The 12,087-nt window shown below is 43.0% G+C and overlaps 1 long non-coding RNA gene across 1 annotated transcript in view; it reads left to right on the forward strand.

Moving 5' to 3' along the window:
• LOC115299349 overlaps nt 1-12,087 on the forward strand; it is a 164,669-nt gene that overhangs the window by 148,042 nt on the left and 4,540 nt on the right. The window lies entirely within an intron of this gene.

The following is a 12,087-nucleotide window of genomic DNA, read 5'->3' on the forward strand; positions in this document are numbered from 1 at the left end:
ATTACATCATTTGTTATGCACCTAACATGTCCCAGGTGTTAGAAGTACAATGATAGATTATACACAGTCTTTGTCCTTGAAAGACTTAAGAGGCTATCTAGCAGGAGACAGTTACGCAATACCAGTGGTGTGGTTATAGGGGTTTGAGCCCAGGCTCTGGAGCCACTAAGTTGGAGTACAAGGTACCAGCTGAGTGATCTTAAGCATGTCCTTGCACCTTTCTGGATCCTTGTGTCCTCACCTATGCATTGGGGCTTTGAATAGAATCTGCCTTAGAGCAAAAAATAAAATGTACACATGACCCAGCACAATGCCCAGGATAAATTAACTCCTCTGTCAGAGGACAAAGTCGGTATTTTTATTAGTAGCTCAATTACACTAGAACCAGGAGGAGGAAGTGGTCAGTACTCTTTGGAGGAATCAGGAAAGGCTACACCAAGATGGTGAGGCTCTTGCAGAATCTTGGAGGAACAGCCGTTTGCCAGGCAGTCCAGGAGGAGCAAGTTATCTAAGGCACACGATTCATCCAGAGCAAAAGCATGAGGCAGTCTAATATGTGTGTGAGGAAGGGCACACAGTGTGAATAGCATTAGCAGCATTTATGGAGTATTTTACTCTGTGCCTGGCATCACTTTAGGTCAGTGGTTCTCTCTCCTGACTGCACATTTAAAAAAACACAAAACTTGCAGAGGTTTGTGTTTGATTGGTTTTACTATGAATGCTGAGCCCTATCCCTAGAGATTCTTATTTAATTGGTCTGGGGTGGCCCAGCCATCAGCTCCTTTGGTGCTGCAAATATGAATCCAGGATTGCAAAGCTCTGGTCTCTGTGTTTTAGAAGTATTAACTCATTTAATTTCCATGACAACTCTTTGAAGTTGGTATCAAGGCTCAGGAGAAAATAAATAACTTGTCAAAAAAGTTGTAAAAGTTGAGTCAAAGCAGATCTGACTCCAAGTAGTCTCTTCACCACTATGCTGCAGATGGGGAGAAGAGTGTTAAGGGGGAAATCGGAGATGCAAGATAGAGAGGATTGTGGTTGGCTAATAGGTGACATTTGGGCAGCTACTCTGATTGACAGCTTTGTGTCCCCATCTCCTGTGACACCAGGCATGGATGTCATTTCCCTACACATATGTCCTGCATGTGCATTAGGGATCAGGACCCGTGCTGCCTTGTCCTGTCCCTAGCCCCCGTCTTAACTACGATGGACACTCAAATTTGAACATCTATATGAAACACCACAGAATGGATCTTATTAAAATGGGGTATGTGGGTGGCTTTGTTGGTTGAACATCTGACTCTTGATTTCAGCCCAAGTCATGATCTCATGGTTCATGAGTTCAAGCCCTGCTTTGGGTTTCTTGTTGACAGCACGGAGCCTGCTTGGGATTCTCTCTCTCTTTCTCTCTCTCTCTCTCTGCCTCTCCCCTGCTCTCTCTCTCTCTCTCTCTGCCTCTCCCCTGCTCTCTCTCTCTCTCTCTCTCTCAAAATAAATAAATAAACTTAAAAAACCTGGGCTAATAATCATCACCAAGAAAATCTGGGTTCTGTTCTTAAGGATGAAGAAGAAAATGTCTATTGTGCAGGTAACTAGCAGCCCCTTATATGGTTATCTTGGGCAAATGACTTCCACTCTTGGGCTCCATCTCTGCAAATATAAAATGAAGTTGGACTTAATGATCAAAGATATTCCACTCAGCTCCAAGGTAGTCGCATATCATGACTCTGTACCTAAACTTATTTATCAGTGATGTTCAGGGAAAGAGAAAGAGGCCTGATCATTCCTCTCATGCAGTACTCCAGGTGTCCTCATTCTTAGGAAGTGTCAGAGTCTATCTTGTGCCTGTCCACCCATTCATCTACACATGTATTACAAATATTTTGAGTACATGCTACCTGCCAAGTACTAAGGATACAGCTGGAAATAAGACAGATGCTCTTCTTGCCCTCTTGGAGCTTACAGTTTGTCTGGAAGACGGACATTAACAAATAATGCTCTGTGTCCTATATGTTGTGTTCAAATGTTCAATAAAGTGCTATAATGAAAGTGGATTACTACATAAAGACAATGTGGGTGTAATTTAGATGGAGGAGGGAGAGAAAATCTCCCCAAGAATTTATTTTGAAGCTGAGACCAGAAGGAGAAGGAATCAGTTATGCAAAAAGTCAGAGGAAGTGCATTCCAGACACATAGAACAGCAAGTTCAGACACAGGCCCTGAGGCAGGAAAGAGCTGGGCTCATTCTAGGAAATGAAAGATGGCCAGGTTGTCCAACTGTCACCAGTGAGCAGGAGGCTGATATGGAATGAGAATGGAGTGGTCAGTAGATATCACAGCTTATAGTACCACATAGGTTCTGGGAAGGATTTTGGATTTTATTCTAAGGATGGGGGAAAGTCGTTAATGCATTTTAGGCAGAGTTGGAGCACGGCTGACATAATCAAATCTGCATCTTTACAGAACCTCTGAATGCTGTATGAATAAAAGATTTGGAGGGAGGCAGAGTGGAAGGGAAGAGCCCTTTAGAAGGCTATTGCATCTATCTGAATAGGAGCTGAACAGGGATTGGATGGAGATGATGAAGAAAAACTGTCACTGAGAGTTATCTGGTACATTCAGCCAGCCACCCACCCATCCATTCATGCATCAGTCCACTTAACCATCCATCCATCTGTCCATCTATCTAGCTATCCGTCCATCTGTTCATCCATCTGTCTATCTGTCCATCTGTCCATCCATCCATCTACTTATCCATCCCATTTATCCATCCACTCACCTACCTATTCTAGTGTCTCTCGACGTGCCAGGTTCTATACTAGATGTGTTGGGTGAATAAAACGGCTTATTTCCTCTAGGAGTTCACAGGTTAGAAGGATAGAGAGAGACACACAAACAAATCTCCCAGCTCAGCACAGGCCATAATAGCGGTGTGTTCCAAGAGGTGTGGAAAGAGACTCTTAACCAGTGGTGATCTGTTTGCCTAGTGCCAATGGGCCACATTGTGGAGGTGAAAAGCCACAGTGTGATTTACAATTCTGGTTGCTAAGGGTGAGGACTTTTCTGGGCCACAGTGAAATAAACACATTGAGGGCAATAGCAAGACAAAGAGAAGTTGACAGCCTTGGAATTTGGCTTGGGAATAGACAAAAATCCCAAGAGAAGGTAGGAAGTAGACACATCCAGAATAGATTAAGCTTTCCCATGAATTTATCCTATACGGTCTTTCTGCATAAGTTTGAGGCCTCTTTGTTGACAGCTCATTGGTAACTTATTGGCTGGATTCTAATGGCTGTCAGTAAGAGCAGGACTGGCTATCTCTGCCTTAGGCATCCAACAAACCCTTCAAACTAGGATGCCAAGGTTCTGGGAACAGAGAAACCATGGGATCAAATCCAGATGGGTTCAGATAAGCAGTACAGTATCATGGTCAAAGATGCAGGCTTTGGAATTCAACTGCCTGGATCCAAATTCTGCCTCTACTGCCTGCTAGCTGTGTAACCTGGCAAGTTATTTAATGTCTCTGTGACTCAGCTTCCCATCTTGCAGGAGGAAAGAATTGTACCTTCCTTGGGAGGGTTAAAAGGCAATATTGCTATAGTGCTTAGATCAGTGCCTACAACATGATAGGCAGTGTATGTGTGTTTGTTAATATGATCTGCCTTTAGTTCTTTTGTTCAGCTCTGTAGACAGACTTTCAGGGTGAGACCATGTGCTCCCTGGCTTCCAGGGGACTGGAACCTGGGAATTGCCTCCAAAGGGGAACCATGGATTGTGCTGATATCAGGTGTTGTATTGGGTCAGCCAGGACACTGCACCTTTGTTCCATTAAACCAAAGCTCCTTGGAATTTTTGCCCTAATGACCTTATTTCCTATCCCTAGTGCCTTGTTACTCATTCCCAAGACTGTCCTTCTGCCTGCCCCATGTTCCAGTAGGTAGAGAGCATACTGTAGGGGAACAGGCTTAGATTTGGGAGTCAGACTTGTTTCAAAACACTCAGCTGCGTGTAGGTAATTTAACCTCTCTGAGCCCTATTGGTTTAACTTTAAAGTTGTAAATAATGATGAGCTTGAGAAATCCTGTAATAAAGTAGTTGAAGCCCAAGTTTAACTGGGGCATAGTGGAGCAGGCTTGAGGTGATAAAAGCCACAAGCGTCAGAGAGGTGTACAACAGTGGTTGAGTGTGGATACTGGAACCTGACCTCCTGGACTCAAATCTTCCAATTTCTTCTTCTTTTATTCCATCTGGCTCTGGAAAACCACATGCCCAAAGTCATGGCTCCAGAGCTGGGACAATGCTAGTGTGTTCTCCTTTGACTCTCAGCCCCGGACCTCAGAGCATCCTAACAAGCTCTTCCGACAGATGAAGGGTTGTCATCCTCCTTTAGATTTGGTAACTGGGGCACTAAGTTGTTAAGAACTTAGACCAAGCAGGTCCACCTGGTACATTCTGCTACAAAGTCTACCCAACAAAAAGGCCCACTCTTGGAAAGTGTGAAGTGGATGAATTGGGGTTCACATCCCTTTGCCAATTTTTTTTTTAATACAAGGTATATGTTGCAGAGAGAACAACATCAGAATTTGCAGATCACTGAGCTTAGAGGAGGGATAATAGCCCATTTAAGGTTTATAATTAATAATTTCAACCAATTTCTTTCAAGTTCCAGGCTCTGAGTAACCCTGGGTTCCAATCCCCACTCTACAACTCTTTCTAGCTATGTGATCTTGGATCCATTTCTTTCTTTTTTTTCTTTTTTAAAAAAAAACATTTATTTTATTTTTTTTCTTTTTTATTTATTTATTTTTTTAAGTAGTTTATTGTCAAATTGGTTTCCATACAACACCCAGTGCTCTTCCCCATAAGTGCCCTCCACCATCACCCCCACCTCTTTCTCCCTTTCCCCCTTCCCCTTCAACTCTCAGTTCATTTTCAGCATTCAATAGTCTCTCAAGTTTTGTGTCCCTCTCTCTCCCCATCTCTCTTTCTCTCTTCCCCTTCCCCGGTCCTCCATTAGATTTCTCCTGTTCTCCTGTTAGACCTATGAGTACAAACATATGGTATCTGTCCTTCTCTGCCTGACTAATTTCACTTAGCATGACACCCTCGAGGTCCATCCACTTTCCTACAAATGGCCAGATTTCATTCTTTCTCACTGCCATGTAATACTCCATTGTGTATATATACCACATCTTCTTGATCCACTCATCAGGTGATGGGCATTCTGTTCCCTCTGTGTTTGTCTGTCTGTTTTCCTTCTTAGGGCTGGATCCATTTCTTAAACTTGTCTGCATTTTCCTTGTCTGTAAATGACTTCAATTAATATTAATACCTACCTCATAGGGTTGTGGTGAAGAACTAAACTTGTTTGCCTTTCTCAGAATTCCTAGCCCAATGCCTTGAACTCAGTAGAAACTCAGTTAATGTTGTGTCCTTTGAAACTGCCACATGTAGAACCTCCAGACTTCTCTGTTGACAGTAGTAGGTGATCTTTGTTTAATTTAGTACCAGATTCTCCTCCTTTCCCCAGGCACATAAGCACAGCTTATTAATATGACCCCTAGCAGTTTTTAAGGGTTTGCTTGGCTTGGCTGGGGATGGGGTTGGGGTTGTGGAGGGAGGAGCCCATTCACCAGTGGCTAGGGGACTCTTATGCAGACAGACCTGTATTGTGAAACGTTTCCAAATTCAGTTACCAGCTGAGCAGTGAAGGTAGCTGTGTTTAGACAAGTCTTAGTTTGAACATACTCCCTGTTTTCCACTGTCTGTTTGCCTCTCAGTAGCCTCCCCCATGACCTGACTCTTCTTTCTGGAAATGAGTCGTATAAAACAGCCTTTGGGAATTAGGCAAACCTGAATTTGAATATTGTCCCTGGCACCTACTATCACATGTCACTGACTCTAAGATGGCTTTGGTTATAAAACACCATTTTTTATATATCACCAAGCTCCCTCTAAACTATGACATGCCATTTAATTGTAAAACACGTAAGTACTTTAGGTATCATTAAATGTGAAAAAATGTGCTTTTTAGAGTCACTTTCCCTTTCTAAGGAACAAGGTAAGGAAACTAACATTTAATATTTAATAAGCACCTCCCATATGCAGGCCCCTTAAGTCATATGCAATTTCATCTCATCTTCAAAGTGTGAAAACTAGTACAGGGAAACCTCACTAAAGTAGAGTCAGAGGCTAGAAGAGGGAGCCATACCACTCAATGTCAATTACAGAAGAGTTGTCAATTATAGACTCCAATAGAACAATTCTCAATAGGAAAGAATCATCAATTGCAAACCCCAACAGGAAAAGAGTACATCTCCTACCAGAAATTGACCACCCCTAGGACTCAGCCAATGAGAAACCATCATCACCCTGACCTCCTGAACTGCTTTTCTGCAAGGGACTTTCCTTCAAAACAATCCCTCCCAGCCCCCTCCTTCTCCATAAAATAAAGTTTACTCTCCTTTATTTGTTGTACTTGTCTGTGGTTTTGTGTAACTTGCATGTCCCAAAATACAATTTTCTACTATTCCCAAATAAACCCATTTTCCTTGGTAAAATAACTTCCACTTTTAAGGTTAACAGTAGTAACGCTGGGGATGGGTATTATCACCATCCCTACTTTAAAGAATAAGAAATTGAGACTCAGAGAAGTTTAGGTTTTCCTAAAGGCATATAACTCATGACTCAAGCTTGGATTGCTCTGACATGTTGCCTCCTCTGGGCTGCTTAGTAGTGAGTTCCTCATCACTGAGCGTAATCAAATATAGGAAGGATGACCACATGGTGGCAGCGTTGGAGAGTAGATCCAATCAACAGATGACTGGCACAGTCCTCTATATACTTGTAAGACACATGCACGAATCCCTATTTCACAAAGGGAGAAACAGCCTCACAGAATTTAAGTGATTAATACAAGTAAATGAACCAGCTGGGACTTGAACCAGAACTGTCTGGCTCCAGAATCCTTCTTTCACAGTCTGCTGGGAGAAGTAGAGGAGTTGAAGCAGACAGTAGACAAATAGGCAGAATTATTATAAACATAATTGTAAAAGCTGTGAAGGAAATAAACTGGGTGATATGATAAAGCGGAAATAGGTGGAGAAAGGTCTCTCTCAATTGAGTGATCAGGAAAGGACTATCAGAAGAGAGGGAAACATTGAACCTTAATACCATCCTGGCTTGAGTATTAAATATGGCAATTCATGCAATGTACTCGGCATATTTGGCGCCTAGGAAGTGCCCAATAATTGGTAGCTATTAAGAAAAGTAAAATATTTTCTCAAAGATCATCGCAGAATCAAAGGGGCAGCATGCTTTGTCCCATCACCAAAATCTAGATCTTTTCTCTCATGGAATAGGAGACAGGAAGACAATTTGGGGACATGAGAGGCTTGGCAGATGGCCCTTGACAGACTCAAGGCTACAGCACCTGTGGCAGCTGTCTCATTCAGTGTTTGGTGACTCCCCCACAGAGTGGAGAACGCCAAGGGGCTAAAAGTCATCTCTGCCTGCCGTGCAATAGCTGTGTGACCTTGGGCAAGTCACGTCTTGTGTCTAAGCATCTGTAAAATGAAGGTTTGAGTCTTCAAAATGAAGTTCTCTGCTGGCTCTAATTCTGAACACCTCCTTCTTTCCGCAGACATGTTCCCACAGTGCCCTCTCTTGGCCATTTAGTAGAGAACAGGGACTGTACAACCTCAGAAGACAGGTGCTCACTATTAGAGCCTGGGGAAACCAGGCCTGCTAACTATTTCTCCCTTGTGGAAGATTTAGAAGTTTTGGGGGGCACATACAGATCAATACACCAGGATAAGATTCAGGAAATCTGACTTCCCACAATCACGGAATTTGGGGAAGCAAAACTTGAAAGAGTATTTATTGCAGCAACAGCACCGTTAGCTAACATTTGTTTAGTGCTAAGCATTTACCAGGCATGGGCTAGATGCTACAGGTAAAGTGTTAGTATAACAGGCACAGGACCTGCTTGAAAAGAGGCAACATTTGGGTCCTGACCCAAGGGATGAGTGCTTGTCCATCCTTCAGTTGGGCAGAGGCCCTGAAGGAATATTCAAAGAGTCAAAAGTACTTGAGTCAATAGTGACTAGATACTGGAAAGTGAGGCATCTTGCAATGCTAAAAAACATGTCTGGTAAACATGTCGAAGTACAGCCACTGTGGGAAATTGCTTGACAGTATGTATTAAAGGTGAGTGTGCACACATCACCAGAAATAGGTACTTGTGCTCACTGACAGGCTTATACAAGAAAGCAGCATGCCTCAAAATAGCTGAAACAACCAATGTGCCCATCAACACTAGAAAGGATCAATAAATTAGGTCATATTCTTCCAATAGAATAATGTCAGCAGTTCGAACTGCTATAATTAAACACAACAACATGGGTCAAGTTTACAGAGATAACATTGAACATAAGAAGTCAGGCTCATGCTGGGCTCTGAATTGAGCATGGAGCCTGCTGGATATCTCCTCCCTCTCCCTCCCTCCCCCCCCCTCTCTCTCTCTCTCTCTCTCTCTCTCTCTCTCTCTCTCTCTCTCTCTTCCTTTCCCCCTCCCTCCCTCCCTCTCCCCCTCACACCCTGCTCTCACACACACACATTCTCTCTCTCAAATAAAAACAATTAACAAAAAAGACGGGTCCCTGGGTGGCTCAGTAGGTTAAGTATTAGACATTGGCTTGCATCATGATCTCATGGTTTGTAACTTCAAGCACTGCCTTTGGATCTCTGCTGTCAGCACAGAGCCTGCTTCAGATCCTTTCTCTCCCCCTACCCCCGACTCCCTTCCTCTCAAAAATAAACATTAAAAAAGTAAAAAAAAAAAAAAAAAAAAAAAGTCAAGCTCAAAAGATAGGTAATATATAATTCCTCTTATACAAAATTAAAGAAAATAACTCCTTGGTGTTAGTGGCTGGGATAGTGGTTGCCTTTGAAAGGTATTGTAACTGGATGGGCAGGAAGGAGGCCTTTTGGGGAGAGGGTACTGTTCTATTTCTTTAAGTGGGTACTGGTTGTAGGGGGTGTTCCTTTTGTTAAAATTCATCAAGTTGTACACATGAGTGCATGATATGTGTATTACGCTCCAGTAAAATACAGTGAAAGTACTATAGTAGCTACAAAGTGACATCCCCTTTTTCATCACAATCATGTTACTGTTACCATCAGCAGGAACAACACAGTCACAAATATTTTGAGGACAAGGCCTTAAGTGTTACTTTTCCACCTGAGAAATTGTAACCAGAGGGGAACACTTGACAAGGTTACCAGTTCTGCTGAGTTCCCAGAGAGGGAAAAAAGCCTGACAAGGGAACTGGCGCCCCAGGCTCTTCAGAAAAGTGCTCGAGGAACAAGGGAGGGAGAGTTTGCTCCCCAGTCATCTCTTGAGTTCTGAGCTGCGTCCCTGTTTGGCGGTTCAGAACCAGAGGGGCCCTTTCCTGGGTTCTGAACAATCAGAGGGGTTTGAGGCTGAGTTTATCAGTGGGAATCTGCCTTGAGACAGCCTCAGGCTGGGTAAAAGAGGGCTGTGCTGGGGCCAGAAGGTTTGATAGCTACAGCCTGTCAGTGACAGAGTCATAGGCCATTAAATGTAACGGAGGGGATGTTATTATCTTAATTTACAGATGGCCTGAGGGAAGTTAAGTGGCATTCTTTACTCACATATCAGCAGAAGTCAGACTGAAATAGAAATTTCTTGCCTCCTGCTTCAGTGCACTCTGGGTACTGGTTTTCTCATAGACATAAATGGGGGGTAGTATTAGATCATCTGTAAATCTTTTCTGGGTCTCCTAGTTTCTGTGACTCTTATGAGTTCCTGTTGAGTGTGGAAGGAAGCTGGAGGATGTCTCAGAAAAAGTGGTCTTTATATAATTTAGCCTTGACAGTGAATTAGTGGCTGCCACCACACACACATATGCATACTGACAGGCTTACACACATGCACACATACACTTACACACATATGTGCACACACACCTGTAAATACACATGCATAGGTCTTGCTATGATTCTGAGATAGGTTTTTAGTCATCATTGCAGAGCATCACAGGTCATGCAGGGAGGCTGTGTGGCATAGAAAGAAGAGCATATATTTTAAATTTTAGCAAATCTGAGTTCCAGTCTTGGAGTCCATCACCTTTTCACTGTGCAATCTTGAGCGAGTTATCTAATGTTCCTTATCACACCTTCTTTATCTGGAAAATGTGAAATTTGAATTGTTGACTCACATATATGCACTGAGTCAATGAAAAGAATTTGCTATCTGTATGATGTTGAGAAGTGACTTAAAATCCTCTCTGCCTCAGTTTTTCTTCCATGAGGTAGGAACAACATCACCTTTCTCAAAGGATTATTGTGAGGATTAAGTTGGATAAAAAAATGTAGAAGGTTTGGTGCACTGGTTTATACATACTAAGTGTTCAGAAAGTATTTTTCTACGTGCTAAGGAAGGAGATGGGTCCCTTCCACCTGCTCCCAGGAGTCCTGTTTCTGGAAAACACAAAGATTCTAAGAAATGGTCTCCTTTTTGGTTGCATCTAGGCAGTAAGAGGGCAAATGAAGAGAGGTAAGAAGCAGCTTAATACATTACAATGGGGAAAATAGCAGGTGATGATGATAATGATGATAGTGATGCTTTGTGCGCTGCAAAGTGAACTGATATCCTTTGTCTCCTTTATTTCCCTAGCAGCCTGCTACTCGTGTCATGAAGTGTGAGGAGTGGGAGTGCTTGCATGGGCAGTTTGGGGCCCAGAGCCTAAGGGTTCTGCCCTTTAAAATTGTAGCTCTTCTCAGTGACTTTGGAGCCAGGTTTCAGCATTACAATAAAATACGTACAACCAGATGCGTCCCTTTCCTTGTGAACCCAAATCACCATATAAAGTATTTTATGAAACAGAACTTAATCCCTCTCTCAGACAGGGAACTTTGAGGACAGATCCTTCCCTCTTCTCTCAGGCCCAGTGGAGTTCTTGTCCCTTCTCCACATCTTGCAGCAGTGTCTCTCTTGGTCTCACACTGCTGAGCTTTGGCTGCCTCGAATTTGTATGCCCTGGTTTCCCAAGCAGACCTGAGGCTTCTGGAGAGCAGGGTTGCCCTTTCCTCTTTGCATCCTCCCACCTGCCGTTCCCCCGAGGACAGAGATGCCACCTTCCCTGAATGTGAGTCAGGTCCTTTGTCACTGTCATCCTTCTAGTCCAGAACTTCTAGATGCTGGGTCCTGAGCATATTTTCACTGTGACCCCTGATTTGGACTTCTTGCCCCAGTGCTCAGCTGGACAGGACTGAGGGATGGAGGAAAGGTAAATGGGAGAGGAGACTTGAGTGGAGTCTTGGCCTTGGGGATTCAGGTCCTGGATCTTGTAGGAACATACATATATGTTTATGAATCTGTGTGTGTGTAGCATAGGATATGAATGTCCTAGTATTTTATTCTATACTAAAGTGTATGTGTCTGCATCTAAATGACCATGCATAAGTTAATGTGCATGTTAGCACCTGTGCATCCATGAATGTCAAAGTTTGTGTATGTGTAAGGGTCCCTGTTGGCAAATTGTATGTCCACACATGTCACTACAAATGTATGTGTTCCTATGTGCCTGTATGCAAGTGGGTGCATCTATGTATGGTGGTACATGTATGAAAATTAGTGCCTCTATGTGTGTAGCGGGGCTTTGTGTATAAACAGGCAGAATACAGTGTCTGTTAAAAGTATATCCTCCAAATTTTCGCTAACTAGGCCTAAGCCCTGAATTCAGCATTGAAGAGCTTTAGGTTCTTGGGAATAACTGCCTTCTTTAAGCCATGTCTAACACATTTCTAAATTAGGGATAATAGTACCTACCTTCAATATATACACTTAGAATAATGCCTGGTGCATAAAATGTACTAAAAATATTGGCTGTTACTAAGTTGTTCATGGCAATAAATATGTAAGCAACTGGGCTTGAGGGCCCAGGTGAGGATCTACATGTATAAATGTGTCTTTGGGCACCCGAGGTTGATATGTGTATCTGCTAGAATGTGTATATTGGTATGGGTGTATGAGCCCTGCACCTGAGGGTCAGCCTGTATGCA

This window comes from Suricata suricatta, chromosome 8 (genome assembly GCF_006229205.1).
Source record: "Suricata suricatta isolate VVHF042 chromosome 8, meerkat_22Aug2017_6uvM2_HiC, whole genome shotgun sequence".
Classification (NCBI taxonomy): domain Eukaryota; kingdom Metazoa; phylum Chordata; class Mammalia; order Carnivora; family Herpestidae; genus Suricata; species Suricata suricatta.